General features: G+C 37.4%; 1 long non-coding RNA gene across 1 annotated transcript; it reads left to right on the top strand.

Annotated features, from left to right (window-relative positions):
* The first annotated feature begins 290 nt into the window (after positions 1–290).
* LOC114095003 (uncharacterized) lies at positions 291–6,638 on the top strand. The gene is made up of 4 exons (XR_003583177.2): positions 291–364; positions 4,344–4,476; positions 6,305–6,391; positions 6,520–6,638. It is a non-coding gene; the product is annotated as an uncharacterized lncRNA (long non-coding RNA).
* Positions 6,639–14,006: the final 7,368 nt, after the last annotated feature.

Below are 14,006 nucleotides of genomic sequence, written 5' to 3'. Positions count from 1 at the left end.
GAAGCCATCTCTTTGTTCTAGAACTAGAACATTATTATCATGAAATCCTCTGTCCTAGTCTGTTTGCTGTTACTATATAACGGAATACCACAGACTGGGTAGTTTGTGAAGAATAGATATTTTTTTTTACCTCATGGTTCTGGAGGCTGGGAAATCCAAAAGCATGGTGCTGGCATTTGGTGAGGGTCTTCTTGCTGCATTATAACATGGCAGAGGCCGAACAGAGTAAGTGTGCTAGCTCTTGTCTCTTTTCCTCTTCTTATAAAGCCACTAATGCTTTCAGGGGACTCCACCCTCATGACTTCATCTAAACCTAATACCTCCCAAAGGCCCTGCTGCCAAACACCATTAACACGTGAATTTGGTGAGTAAGTATCCAACATACCAACTTTGGAGAATGTGATCTAACGTAGCACCTTTTGTAAGCAAGCCTCTGTACTCAATTTTAAAAAGGAATTGAAAACTGTTCTTGAATTGCAGTGATATCAGGACTTGCTATCCATTAGAGCCCATAAGCTCTGGAAGTGGCTGCCTCTGGAAGCTGTGGGAGGCCAAGCTGCAGACAGTCTGTGTAAGGACGTGGAAGAAGGATTCCCAGGAGAGGAGGGAGGGTGGATGACTTTAAAGGGCCCATTTTGAAATGCTATTTGCAGTGCAATAGAGAGCATGAAAACATGTTAAGAGCAAAGTTCTCAAGGGGCATTTAAAAACATGGGATGTTGGTTTTTTAAAATCAAATGTGGAACAGCTACTTTTTGGTAAGTCCCTTGATCTTAGGAACAAGTAAGATGAAACCATATGCATATATATATATATATATATATATATATATATATATATATACCGAACTATTTTAAAATTTTGAGCCCCAGGTAGTGGGTTAGAAGCTGATGAGACATTGTATAGAGCTTTTTGAATATAAGAAAACAGTTGAAATAACTCCATTTTCTATTCCATAGCAGGCATTGGCAGACTATGTCTTTGTGAGCCAAGTGGTACTTGTTTTTTCATATGATCATGAGCAAATAATAGTTCTTGTATTTTGTTTGATTAAAATTTGAGATAATTATAGATGCACACATGGTGATAAGAAATGGAAAAATAGATAAAGGATCCTTCATCAAAATTATCTCAGTCAATTTTAGTCTCTGTGAATTTCACTCTTCTAGGTACCTCATATGAGTGAATTGTACAATATTTTACCTTTCGTTTCATTTTTTTTTCACTTAGCATAATGTATTTAAGGTTCATTCAGGCTGGAATATGTATCAGGCTTTCATTCCTTTTTAAAGACCAAATAATATTCCATTGCATGCACTTACCATATTTTGTTTATCCATTGATGAGCATTGAGTTGTTTCTACCTTTTGGCTATTGTGAATATGCTGTCCTGAACAAACATAAAAATATGCTCTTTTTCAAGCATATAAAAATATGCAGTTCATCAAACATATGAAAAATATTTGTATATCAGTAGGCTGGGGAATGTGGCTCAGTATTAGAGAGCTTGCCCAGCATGCATGAGACTCTGATTTTGATCCAAAGAAGAAGAAAGAGCAAGAAGAAGAAGAAGACAATATTTATGTATCAAAAGAATAAAAAGACAATTCACAGAATGGGAGAAAATATTTGTAAATCTGATAAGATTGATGTCCAGAAATATAAAGAATTCTTATAAACAAATAGAAATAAAATTATTTAAATATGCATAAATGATTTGAATAGACATTTCTCTAAAGAAATATTGATGATCAATAAGCACATGAAGAAAAATTCAACATAAATAATCATGTAAATCAAAAGCACAATAAAATACCACTTCCACATTTATTAGAATGACTATACCAAAAAGACAAAAAAATAAAGTATTAGCAAAGATGTAGAGAAGTTGGAATCCATGTGCACTGCTGGTGGGAATGTAAAATGGTGCAGCCATTCTGGAAAACAGTACTGTATTTCCTCAAAAAATGAAGCATAGAATTACCATATTATTCAGCAATAATTACCATAGTATTCAGCAATTCTACTTATTGGTATATAGCTAAAAGAACTGAAAACAGGGACTTAGTGATATTTGTATACCAATGTTCAGAACAGCATATTCATAGCAGCCAAATGGTGGAAACAACTCAAAGCTCAGCCCTAGAAGAATAACTAAACAAAATATGGTCTGTGCATATAATGGAACATCATTCAGCTTTTTTAAAAAATATTTTTTAGTTGTAGATGAACACAATATCTTTATTTATTTATTTTTATGTGGTGCTGTGGCTCACGTGTTAGAGGCAAGCGCTTTACTATTGAGCCACAACTCCAACCCCATCATTCAGCTTTTTAAAAGGAATAAAATCCTTCATGTCACACCAGTCAGAATGGCAATAATCAAGAATACAGACAACAATAAGTGTTAGCGAGGATGTGGGGGAGAAGGCACACTCATACATTGCTAGTAGGACTGCAAACTGGTGCAACCAATCTGGAAAGCAGTATGGAGATTCCTTAGAAAACTTGGAATGGAACCGCCATTTGACCCAGCTATCCCACTCCTCAGTCTATACCGAAAGGACTTAAAATCAGCTTACTATAGTAATGCAGCCACATCAATGTTTATAGCAGCTCAATTCACATTAGCTAAATTGTGGAACCAACCTAGGTGTCCTTCAATAGATGAATGGATAAAGAAACTATGGTTATTTTTATCCAATGGGATATTACTCATCATTAAAAGAGAATAAAATTATGGCATTTGCAGGTAAATGGATGGTGTTGGAGAATATCATGCTAAGCAAAGTAATCCAATCCCCAATAACCAAAGGCCGAATGCTCTCTCTGATAAGTGGATGTTGAACCATAATGGGGGAGGGGGTGGCATGGAGAAAATGGAAGAACTTTGATTGGGCAAAGGGGAGGGTGGAGTGGGGATGGGGCATAAGGGCAGGAAAGATGGTGGAATGAGATGGACATCATTACCCTAGGTACATGTATGACTGCACATATGGTGTGATGCTACATCATGTACAACCAGAAAAATGAAAAGTTCTGCAGCAATTGTGTACAATGAATCAAAATGCATTCTGTCATACATACCTAATTAAGATAAATAAATAAATAAATTAAAAATTTAAACAAAGGAATAAAATCCTGATACATGTTATAACCTGGATGAACTTTCATGCTAAGTGAAAAAAAACACACCAGAAACAAAAGGACAAATATTGTATGATTCTACTTACATGAGGCACCTAGGAGAGTCAATTTCACAGAGACTAAAAAGGGTCTAGGAATGGAGTGATGAGGAGTTATTTTTTAGTAGGTACAGAATTTCATTTTGAAAGAATGAAAAAGTTCTAGAGATCGATGTAAAAGTAAATGTAACTTAATGCCACTGAATTATAAACTTAAAAATGGTTAAAATCACAAATTCTATGTATACTTTACCACTATTAAAAAAAAGAATATAGAGAGACCCCATGTATTTTTTTACTATTTTCTCCAATGGTAGGTAACATCTTACAAAACTATACAACACAATATGCTAACATCAAATCTTATCCAGATTTACTCTGATTTTATGTGTATTCATTTGTGTGGTTTTTACATTTGTGAATGGTTGAAAGCAATAAAAGGAATATTTTGGTGATATCTGAAAATAATAGGAAGTTCAAATTCCAGTATTCATAAATGAAGTTTGGAGAATGGCCACACTCATTCATTGATGTATTATTGATGGCTACTTTTGTGTTGCAGTGAGAGAATAAAGTAGTTGTGATAGAGATTGTATGGCCTGCAAAGCATGAAATATTTATCATCTAGCCCTTTATAAAAAGTTTGTCGACTTTTGTTCCAGAGTAAATTCAGCTGCCAAGAAAGGGGTCATAAGTATAAAAAAAAAACCTTAGGGGAAATGACTGGATAAAGTTTAACCTTAGGCAAATGAATCATAGTGAAAATGGCAAATTGTGGAGAGTGATATTTATATAACTCAAGTCAAAGCTAATTGGCCTTTTTGGGAACCTTAACTGTTTCTAAGGTATACATTCTTAGCTCGTTCTACCAGGATGAGTGTGGAGTATTTTTCTTTTGTTTCTCTTGCTTTTGGTCATTGTACCAGCAGATATGCTTTTGGTGTATGTAACAGAAAATGCAAATGAATAGTTTCAATGTAGAAATTTGTATTAACTCTCATTATCATGTTAGAAGAAAGGAAGCTCTTGCATTGATTAATCAATGGCTCAATGATGTAAGGCAGGACCCACATATTTTCTACTCTTCTGTTTTGCCATTTCTGCCTGCTCTGAGGCTCACCCTCTCATGTTCTAAACATACCTGCACTGGCTCCTCAGGTTCCAAGATGTGAAGAGGTGAAGAGGCCTATGTTTTCCTCATGTTCCATCAAACACGATGTGATGAAGACTCTTGCAGAAGTGTCCTAGCAGATTCCCTCTCTGGGTTGCTTCACATGTCTCTTATAGCCTGGTAAGGGCAGGTAGAATACCATGAATGGTCTAGATGAATCAAGATTCATCACCAGATGGGAAAGGGGCTGATGTTTCTGAAATACACAGTCATATAATACTGAGCAAAACTGAAGATTTGTTAGCAAAATTTTCTTTGTGGGAGAAGGAAAGGAAGAAATAAATAGTGTCTGTCTTGGTCACAATTTGATGTCTGCAATCTCAGTTGTGGAGTTCACCAGTTTCACTAAGTACAGTGTCTAATAGTGAAGCAAATATATCCCTTAATGAGGAAACCTAAATGACTTGATTTCCCTTTCTTTATTCCTCCTCCCTTTTTTCCTCTAAAAACTAACAGTCAACTTGGTCTCTCCTCTACGGGCATAAGAGATGGAGAAAGAAGGCCTCAGATTTTGTGAGACTTTGTTCAGTGCTATGGTCTGAATGTATGTGTCCCTTACTCCCAAGTAAATATGTGAAAATCCTAACTCCCTTTCTGGGCATGGTGATGCACACCTACAATCCCAATTACTTAGGAAGAGAAGGCAGGAGAATTGCCAGTTTGAAGCCAGTCTGGGAAACAGAGACGCTGTCTCCAAAAAGACAGAGATCTTTTAGATAAAGATGCTGTCTCCAAAGAGAGAGAGAGAAAAAGAAATTCCATCTATGGAGCCTTTTGGGAGACGACTAGGTCACGAGGTCACAGGGGTGGAGCCTTCATAAATGAGATTCCTTCCTTTATAAAAAGGGCATCCTATGGATGACTGCCTTGTCCTTCCACCACGTGAAGACACAGTGAGGAGGTGCCATTTTAATGAAACTGGAAATAGGCCCTCACTAGACACTGAATCTATTGGTAGCTTCATCTTGGGCTTCCCAGCCTCCAGAACTAGGAGTAATAAATGTTTTTATAAATTATTCAATCTAATCTATGGTATTTAGTTACAGCAGCCTGAAAAGAGTATCATTCTAATCATCAATACAGATCCATTTGTGCCAACAATCAACACAGCAATAATACTAAGTGAACACATATTATGTATGTGTCAGGTTCTGGGGATATAGCAGTTAAACAAAATAGACCCACAATGGATCTTACATTGTAGCAAGCAGATTGAGTGCACTTAATTCTAAAGTGTCCATTTAGTATCCTCTTCAGTCTGGGTCTTAACATATATTTGAATGTTGATTTTCCTTTCTTAGGTAACATAACTCAGTATTAGTCATCTCAATTTGTGGGTGGAAATAAAACACTCAGATCAATCTGATGCATACAGAATCTCAAGTTTACCCACAACCAACCTACCTCTTCTTTTTAGGAATAGGAGAAAAAATCTGAGAAAGGCACCCCTAATTGAAATAGAAAAAAAGAATCAACAATATCAATGAGAGGGTTTCTAGCAGAGTGAAGTTGGGTGGGATTGGGGGTGATGCCATAAGAGTGAAGTCTGGGGGCTGAACACTTCCATAAACAGGGAGGTTGGGGCAAAAGTACATCCGAACTAGAAATTCTGGAGTAATGATAAAACTCTTCTCACTCTGATTTGGATCTGAAATCATGAGCAATGAGAAGTTTGAGATCTAAGGTTAGATCTATTCTGAAGACGACTGACCTGGCCAGAGTTAATCCCAAGGACCCCTTTCCCTTCTAGACAGCTGTGCTCCCTGCTTCTGGCCACCCCAGCACTTCAGTCCTTACCTGCTTCCTCTAGGAGACCTAGTGTGCCCACAAGATGGCTCAAGCCTCATCCAGGGAGGTTGGGGCTCCCCTCCCCCAGTCAGTTCTCTTTCCTTCCTAAATGATCTGTGATGCCATTTTTAGAGCCAGGATGCCTCCAACTCTCTTCCAGGCACCCGAGGACCTTCTCTGAAACTTCTTTTGTATGCCTCTGCCCCTGAGCAAGTGGAATGGATATCCTGAATAGATCTTGGACTTAGTAAGTGCTCTTAGAGCATAGGGGTCTTATTAGGAATGTGTGTGTGTGGGAGGGTGTGTGTGTGTGCAGTAGATTCTGGGCATGGCAAAGATTGTTTAGAAACAGTCACCATTATCAATGTTCCCAAGGTTAGGTGACAGAATCCTGGGATACGGAAGGCATGGTTGACTCCCTTGGTGAGCCAGCAGCACTTGAGTGTGAAGAGGTGGGAAGGAAGGAAGCTCCTCATAACTCACTTCAAAATCTTATTATTTTGGTCTGGTCAGTAAAGATTTTTATTTTATTTATTTATTTTTGCTACAAATCCATATATCCATGCTAAAACTATAATCAGAATTCTTTTGAAAGAATGGTTTATTAATTCACATCTCTAATCCTCTCTCCAGAAAGAAAATACAAAATACAACAACACTAAGTGAGTAATGATTAGAAACAAAGGAAGAAAGACAACCTAAAATGGAGTCAGGAGTCTATCTACACCATAGTTACTAGGCATAAAGCCTGGTGTGGTGGTGTACTCCTGTAATCCTAGCTACTCAGGTGGCTGAGTCAGGAGGATTCCAAGCTCCAGGCCAGCCTCAGCAACTTAGCAAGACCCTGTCTTGAAATAAAAACAAAAAGTGCGGGAAATGTAGCTCAGTAGTAAAATGCTCCTGGGTTAAATCCCAAGTATCACAAGAAAAAATAATTACAAGGCATGACCCATTGGCAGATTTAGCTTTGGGTTTACCAGCAGGCAGCTCAAAATGGGAACAGTGACTACTTATATAGTTCACATAGTCAATAAGATAAAAAGGTCAGTGGCCCCAAAGAAGTACAGCCATTCCTGGAATTAGGGTCAGAAAAATTCTCTGGAAAGAGCTCCAGAAAAAGACAGGGTGAAATGTTGAACAATGTGCTCCATCATATCCTTAGCGGAAGTCTAGCGATAAGCTCTTCCTAACAGCATCCTTCAGAAAAGTAATTCTACTCTTGGAATGGTGAAAGAGGTTTCTTTGAAATTTCAGTATGTATTCATAACTTTGAAGAGCCAGAAACATATTGCCAGTTTAGGACATTTCAATATTTCAGTGAGGAAAAAAAAATAGCAGTCTATTTTCTAGTAGAAGGACTAAGTCCTGTCTTCAAAACTCCAGTGCCTTTGCTCTTTTCTCCTATCAACACACACACACACACACACAGACACACACCTCTAAATTTTATTCTATAGCTTAGCTGAATGAAGGAAAGGTTATAATGTAAAATCTATTTTTAAAATGGAACAGGAACAAGAAGCCATCAATTAAGGAAATGAAGAACTGAGACTTGGTAGTAAATTATAATTAAAAAATCATTCATTCTTATATAGTGATGGAGCCAGATTTTGCATGAGTCCTGAAGCTTATATAATTTTGGGTGCTGTTTAAGGAAAAGAATGTAAAATTATGAATATAAAAATTGGTATGACTCAGAATTAAAAGAGAATAAAATCATGGCATTTGCAGGTCAGTGGATGGAGTTGGAGAATATCATGCTAAGTAAAATAAGCCAGTCCCCCAAAACCAAAGGCCAAATGCTTTCTCTGGTATGTGGATGCTGATCCAAAATGTGGGGATGGAATATGGGAGGAGTGGAGGCACTTTATATAAGGCAAAGGGGAGGGAGGGGAAGGGAGGGACATGGGGGTAGGAGAGATGGTGGAATGAGATAGACATCATTACCCTAAGTACATGTATGAAGACATGAATGGTGTGACTCTACTTTGTGAAAAACCAGAGACATGAAAAATGTGCTCTATATGTGTACTTACTACGGATTGAAATGCATTCTGCTGTCATGTATAACAAATTAGAATAAATAAATATATTTTAAAAAATTGGTATGAGGCTGGGGCTGTGGCTCAGCGGTAGAGCACTTGCCTTGCACGTGTGAGACCCTGGGTTCGATCCTCAGCACCACACAAAAATAAATAAGTGAAATAAAGGTATTGTGTCCAACTCAACTAAAAAATAAATGTTTTTTAAAAAATTGGTATGAAAATAAGTATATAGAAAGAAAAAATGAATCATAGTAAGTTCTTAGAATAGGGCTGAAGGTATGGCATAGTTGGTCCAGTGCTTGCCTAGTATGTGCAAGGCCCTGGGTTTGATTCCTAGCACTGATGAAAAAAAAAATTACTAAATCCTTGGAGATCCATGTCCTTTTCTTCTGAGATTAGGCAATTTACCAAAAATTCTTACATAGAAACAATTCCTGAATGTATCCTATCTTCTATTTCCCACCAGCAGCTAACCCCAGCACTCTCAGGAGAAGAATAAACCTATTTTACTGATGATGCAAACTTTGAACTGCTCTTGACAAGACTAGACACAAATCAATTCCTCCATTTCTTTGGAAATCACTTCATATTCATCTGAAAGAAATAATATCTTCCAGCTTTGTTTTTACATACAAAGTGATAATGTGCCTTTTCTTAGCAGCAGAGCTCTAAAAATGGGTATCCTTGGCTATTGTGCAAGAGACTTTCCAGAGAAGTATCTTGGGGCCAAACAGGAGGAATGTAAGATTTGCTCTGCTCTGTGAGGCAAACAGCAAGTTGGGAAAGTCTGTTATCTCTGAATGCATTTTCTGTACCATCTTGTCATCTATTGAAATTGCATGAAAAGCTATACTCAGGTTTTCATTGACCAGTTATGAGAATTTTATTTTATTTTTGGTGCTGGGAATTGATCTCCTGGGTTCTCAACCACTGAGTCATATCCCCAGCCCACTTTTTGTATTTTATTTAGAGACAGTCTTGCTGAGTTGCTTAGGGCCTCACTAAGTTTCTGACGCTAGCTTTGAACTTGTGATCCAGCTATGAGAATTTTGACTTCAACCTTGTAACTAGTAAGTTGAAAGTAGAAATGCCAATTGAAAAAACCATCTCTGACCTGAAAAGTAAATTAGGATAGGATCTATCCCGAAACAAAATCGGAAGTGTGTAGATTTCACTTAATTCGTTTCCTCTTCACTTCTTGTAGTTTTACCCTGAAATTGAAGCAATGTTAGCATGTTTGTCACACAATAGGTTTTCTATAGTAAGAGTAAAAAGTCCCTGGCTGAAGGGAAGCAAGGAACTTCCATGAGTATTGAACACAGAATGTAAAATGATCAGATCTTTTACAAGTGAGACATCAGCTTAACACAGGAAGTCTCCACTGCATCTTGGTACTTCGTAGTAGTAATTAAACTTCCTGTAGCTGATTCACAACAGTGACTTCCCTGGAAGATGGTGTGTGCTGGGTCACCAGTCACTGTGAGTGCCCAGGGGAAAGCGGCTCTGAGCCAAGGCAGGAAAGCAAGCCTGGGATCCTCGGGGCTGATTATTTAACCTCTGATCTATGGGTCTCTGGAGAAACTGGGGAAGCATTTTAGAGCTGCCATTTCTGCTTAGGAAGGCTCAGAGCTGCCACGAGAATATATCAAGCAGATCCACTTTTTTTTTTTTTTTTGATAGGAAACTGTACAGGGAGGAAATGGGGAGCAACACTTATAAAGGGACAAGAGGAGCTGGGCATGGTGGTGCATGCCTGTGATCCCAGAGACTTGGAAACTAAGGCAGGAGGATTGCCTGGAACTTAGCATGAGCCTATATCAAAATAAAATGAAAAAGGGCTGCAGATGTAGCTCAGAGGCAGAGCGACCCTGGGTTCAGTCCTCACTGTGTGGGTGGGTGGAGGGAGTTGGGAGGCACTGAGGGAAGAGGCCTCATGCACTCTGCAGCTGGAGCTGAAGTGTGAACTTCTGCCACCCTCACCCTTTGACTGCAGCATCTGGAACAACCAGATAATTATATTGTGATGCATATCAAGGTTATTGGACTCTTGTTTTTTTTTTATGAACATGTCCATTCTGTTTATACATTCTTTTCTTTATCTGCTGTCAGTCTCTAGCCCCTGTTTTTTCTCAACATTTCAATTGATGTTTCCTACAGAGAAATTTTATCCACTCTGTGATAAATCGTGCTGCCTACTGATTTATGCTTCCACTTTCCTTGCCTTGTTTGGAACATGGATTCAGATCCATCTGCAGCTGTGTCTCCTGAATTACAGTTCCAAATAATGTTCTTTACTTTTATGGTTTCTGAGTTTGAATTGCTCAACAGCTAGCATAGTCTCAAAGAGGACTGATCTGGGTAAAAACATAAACAATATATTAAATTTAAAAGTAAATATAAATTTGATATTTTAAGGCATTTCTCTTAACAGTTAAATAGCTAAAGAAACAAATAGGAATCCTGGGATTGCTTAAATGCCTACAGAAGAAAAATTATAATCGAGTAATCTAAACAGAGGGTGTTAAAATTACTTGAAGTACTTGAAAACAATTTGTTTCCACAAGATATCTAAACAATTTTAGGATTTGTTTTGAAAATCTTATTTTTTTCAAAATATGCATTGGCAGGTTTGGTTTGAAATTACTATGTACTTTTTAGCAAAGTGTGAAAGAATATAGTTTTGTTCCATAATAATATAATAACTGTTCCCATTTATTTTATATTTTATATTTACTATGAATCAGACTTTGCACAGATTGTTTCTTTTCTTTCTTTCTTGTTCCTCTTTCTTTGTCCTGTATTGAGGATTGAGTCCAGGGGCATTCTGCCACAGAGTTACATCTTGTTTTTATTTTATTTTGAGGCAGGTCTTATTACTAAAACCTGGTCCTTGGTCCTGATGCCAACCCAATAACAAGGACAAGGTTTGAGAAAAAGGAAAAAGAAGTTTTTATTGCTTTGCTAGCAAAGAAGAAACAGAGACTTGTGATTCTCCCTATCAGGGGAACACAGGGTTTTTAAAGAGGTGATCCAAAGGAATCCTGTTTCCCTCAAGATTAGGGAGGAGAGATCAGGGAGGAGTGATTAGGGAAGGAGAGGAAGAAGAGAAAAAAAATATTTCTCTTTTAGAGCAGCAAGGGTTATATTCAAATTATGAAGTGGACCCCTGTTACACTTTCCCACTGTCAATTTCTACTTTCCATTCTATGGAAAAATGGGCAATGTACATCTCCAAGCTGCTTCCTGCTGAGAGAAGGAGGAATTGGGAGTAAGTGAACAGAAGTTCTGTTCTCTAGCAATTGGGCATGGACAATTAAGGGTTTTTAGCGTCAAGGATGTCCAGAGGTCCTTAGTGTCAGTTGGTGGGTGATTGGACAAGGGATATATAGGGCAGGGATCATGCTAGGACAACAATAAGACAGCAAAACATTACTTTTTTGGTAAACAATTAGCATCAAAACAATTAGCATTTCAGCTAGTCTCTGAAACTCAGGACAACCTTGTTGCTCTAGAGCCCTTTGTTATTAGGCACTTCTACACAAGGATGCTTCCTTTATAGCCTCCAGCTTTACTTACTTTTGGTAGGGATGACACAAGTGTACATCTTAAGTTACATTAAAAAAAAACCCCACTGTATTTCCTTTCACATGTCCAGGTATGACTGTGCTTTGGTTATACTCTTCTGCCTGGTGTTTGAGAGAAAGTTGGTTAAAATTGACCTTGTTATTATCTACTCTTAAGGTCAGCTGAGATTTCCCAGAGATAACTCTTGGGATGTGTGAGAAGCCTCTTGACCCCGTCAGCCTTCCTCTACCAGTAGTGCCATCTGTCAGGATGGGCAGAGTCTTGCTGACCATATATGGCTTCCTTCTGAAGCATCAGGGACATTTCCCTCTCCAATTACCTTTCTCCTTGCAGAATGTGTGCTGGTTGGTTTCTTGTTCTCTGTGGTCCTCTTGATCCCTGATCAGGAGGTAAGATGACTTACTGGAGTTGCAGGACTCTAGGGGAGTCCTATCATTCCCTGGATCCAAGCTGACTTTAGAGTCAGGGGCCAAAATGTTGGCTGCTTTTTCCTTGGCCCTTTTGCTTCCTTCACTTTGGTCTCCAAATGTTTGGTTTTAAACACTGAGGAGGCCAGTTTCATCAGTCTTAAAGTGGGAGTAATGGGTTATAACGTCAATGTCTATAAATTTACACTTACCCTTTTCATTTAATTGGGGTCAGTATTAGTACTGGGAGTTAGCATTATATTCTATCTGTCCTATAGGTGATGTCATATTGTCTTAAATTAGCTCAGGTGTTCTGTTAGAAGTAGAACTTCTGCAAGGCAACATTTATAAAATTTTACAAGGAAAATACAAAATGAACACTAATTTATCTTGGGTATCTATTTAGCCTTTACAAAGACCCATATATTTATCAACTCGATTACTTATGAAATTCTTTCCAAGTTTTACTTCTTTTAAAATTCTTTTACAAACCTAAGTATCTTTTACAATTGGTCCAACTTTGACTTAAGTTTTATACCACAGCCCGTTTATTTTGAGATCATAGTAAAAGTCCATCTTTTAAACACAACTTTAGCTTAATTCTAGCCTACTTTGGAATCATGCTAACATGGAGAAGGATGAGAGGCAGAGCCTCAACTCAGGTAAGGCCTCTTGACAAATCTTAAAGTGTTTATTTCTGGAGGTGATCTTTTCCTCTTTTTTAAAAAAACATCATTCTATAAATTCTCATATATTATTTCCTGATTCTATGTGAATCTCATTCAATGTAATGCATTACATCTGAAACATAATTAAACAAAAAGGCTACGAGAACTCTTAATTTCCTTGCCTGTAAACCTACATAAACTTTCATTTTATGAACTTTAACTTAACACTTAGACAAGGTTCAGACAAACATAGTTCTCAGATGAATACATATCTCTAATCACATATATGTAGTATGCCAACTATATTGTAAGAATCTAAAATAACCAATTTCAAAGGATCATTTGAAAGACTTTAAAACAGGTACAAACCCTAATTCCTCTAATACTTATTTTCCCTAAGTAATAAAACCTGACATAAGAAGTTATCTGGGTAGATAAGAGCTATCAATGTTTCAGACTTTACTTCATATCAGTACATTAAAATTCGACTTTAGAAAAACTCTCAAATAACTTTGTGCTAATTATAGCCAACTTAATGACATACATAAACTTTTTGAGATTTACCTTCCACAAATCTTCTGCAACTTACTTAGACATTTTACACTTATCTACCTCCTTAGTTTTGTCCTCTCTTTCATGTTGGATTTTAGCATAAGAATATTATTCTACCATACAAAATACTTCTCATCCAGAAACATTTCTTTTTCCTTCTAATTTTCCATACTAAATATATACATATTTCTCTACCTATAACTTTCTTATATCTCTTTTCTAGTTTTAGATCCTTTCTTAAAATATTCTGAAACAATTCTTATGAATGCTTTCTGTGCATTTAATTTACACAACAAATTTCATTCCAAGAGAGAGATCAGACAATCTGGCATATACAAAAACTATGCCTTAATCTTTTTTCTCCTAGATTGCATTCAAGGGGTTGGATGGAGCACAGGATATTGTTGAGCCTGGCCTGTCTCCCTCCGATTCTCACAATGCCTTCCACTTTGAGTTTCCCACTGTCAGTTGTACACAGAGAGTTTTGGGGGGCCTTTCTCTTACAGTAGGCACATTGGTATTCAATGGAGGAGGCCCTTTCTGTTCTTTTCTTTAGGCTTCCTTGAAGGTCCCTTTGTAGAATTTGCTAACAAAACACAGGTTGG

This window comes from Marmota flaviventris, chromosome 5, assembly GCF_047511675.1.
Source record: "Marmota flaviventris isolate mMarFla1 chromosome 5, mMarFla1.hap1, whole genome shotgun sequence".
Classification (NCBI taxonomy): Eukaryota; Metazoa; Chordata; class Mammalia; order Rodentia; family Sciuridae; genus Marmota; species Marmota flaviventris.
The sequence above is the reverse complement of the archived record's forward strand: the minus strand, read 5'-3'. Positions and strand labels throughout refer to the sequence as shown.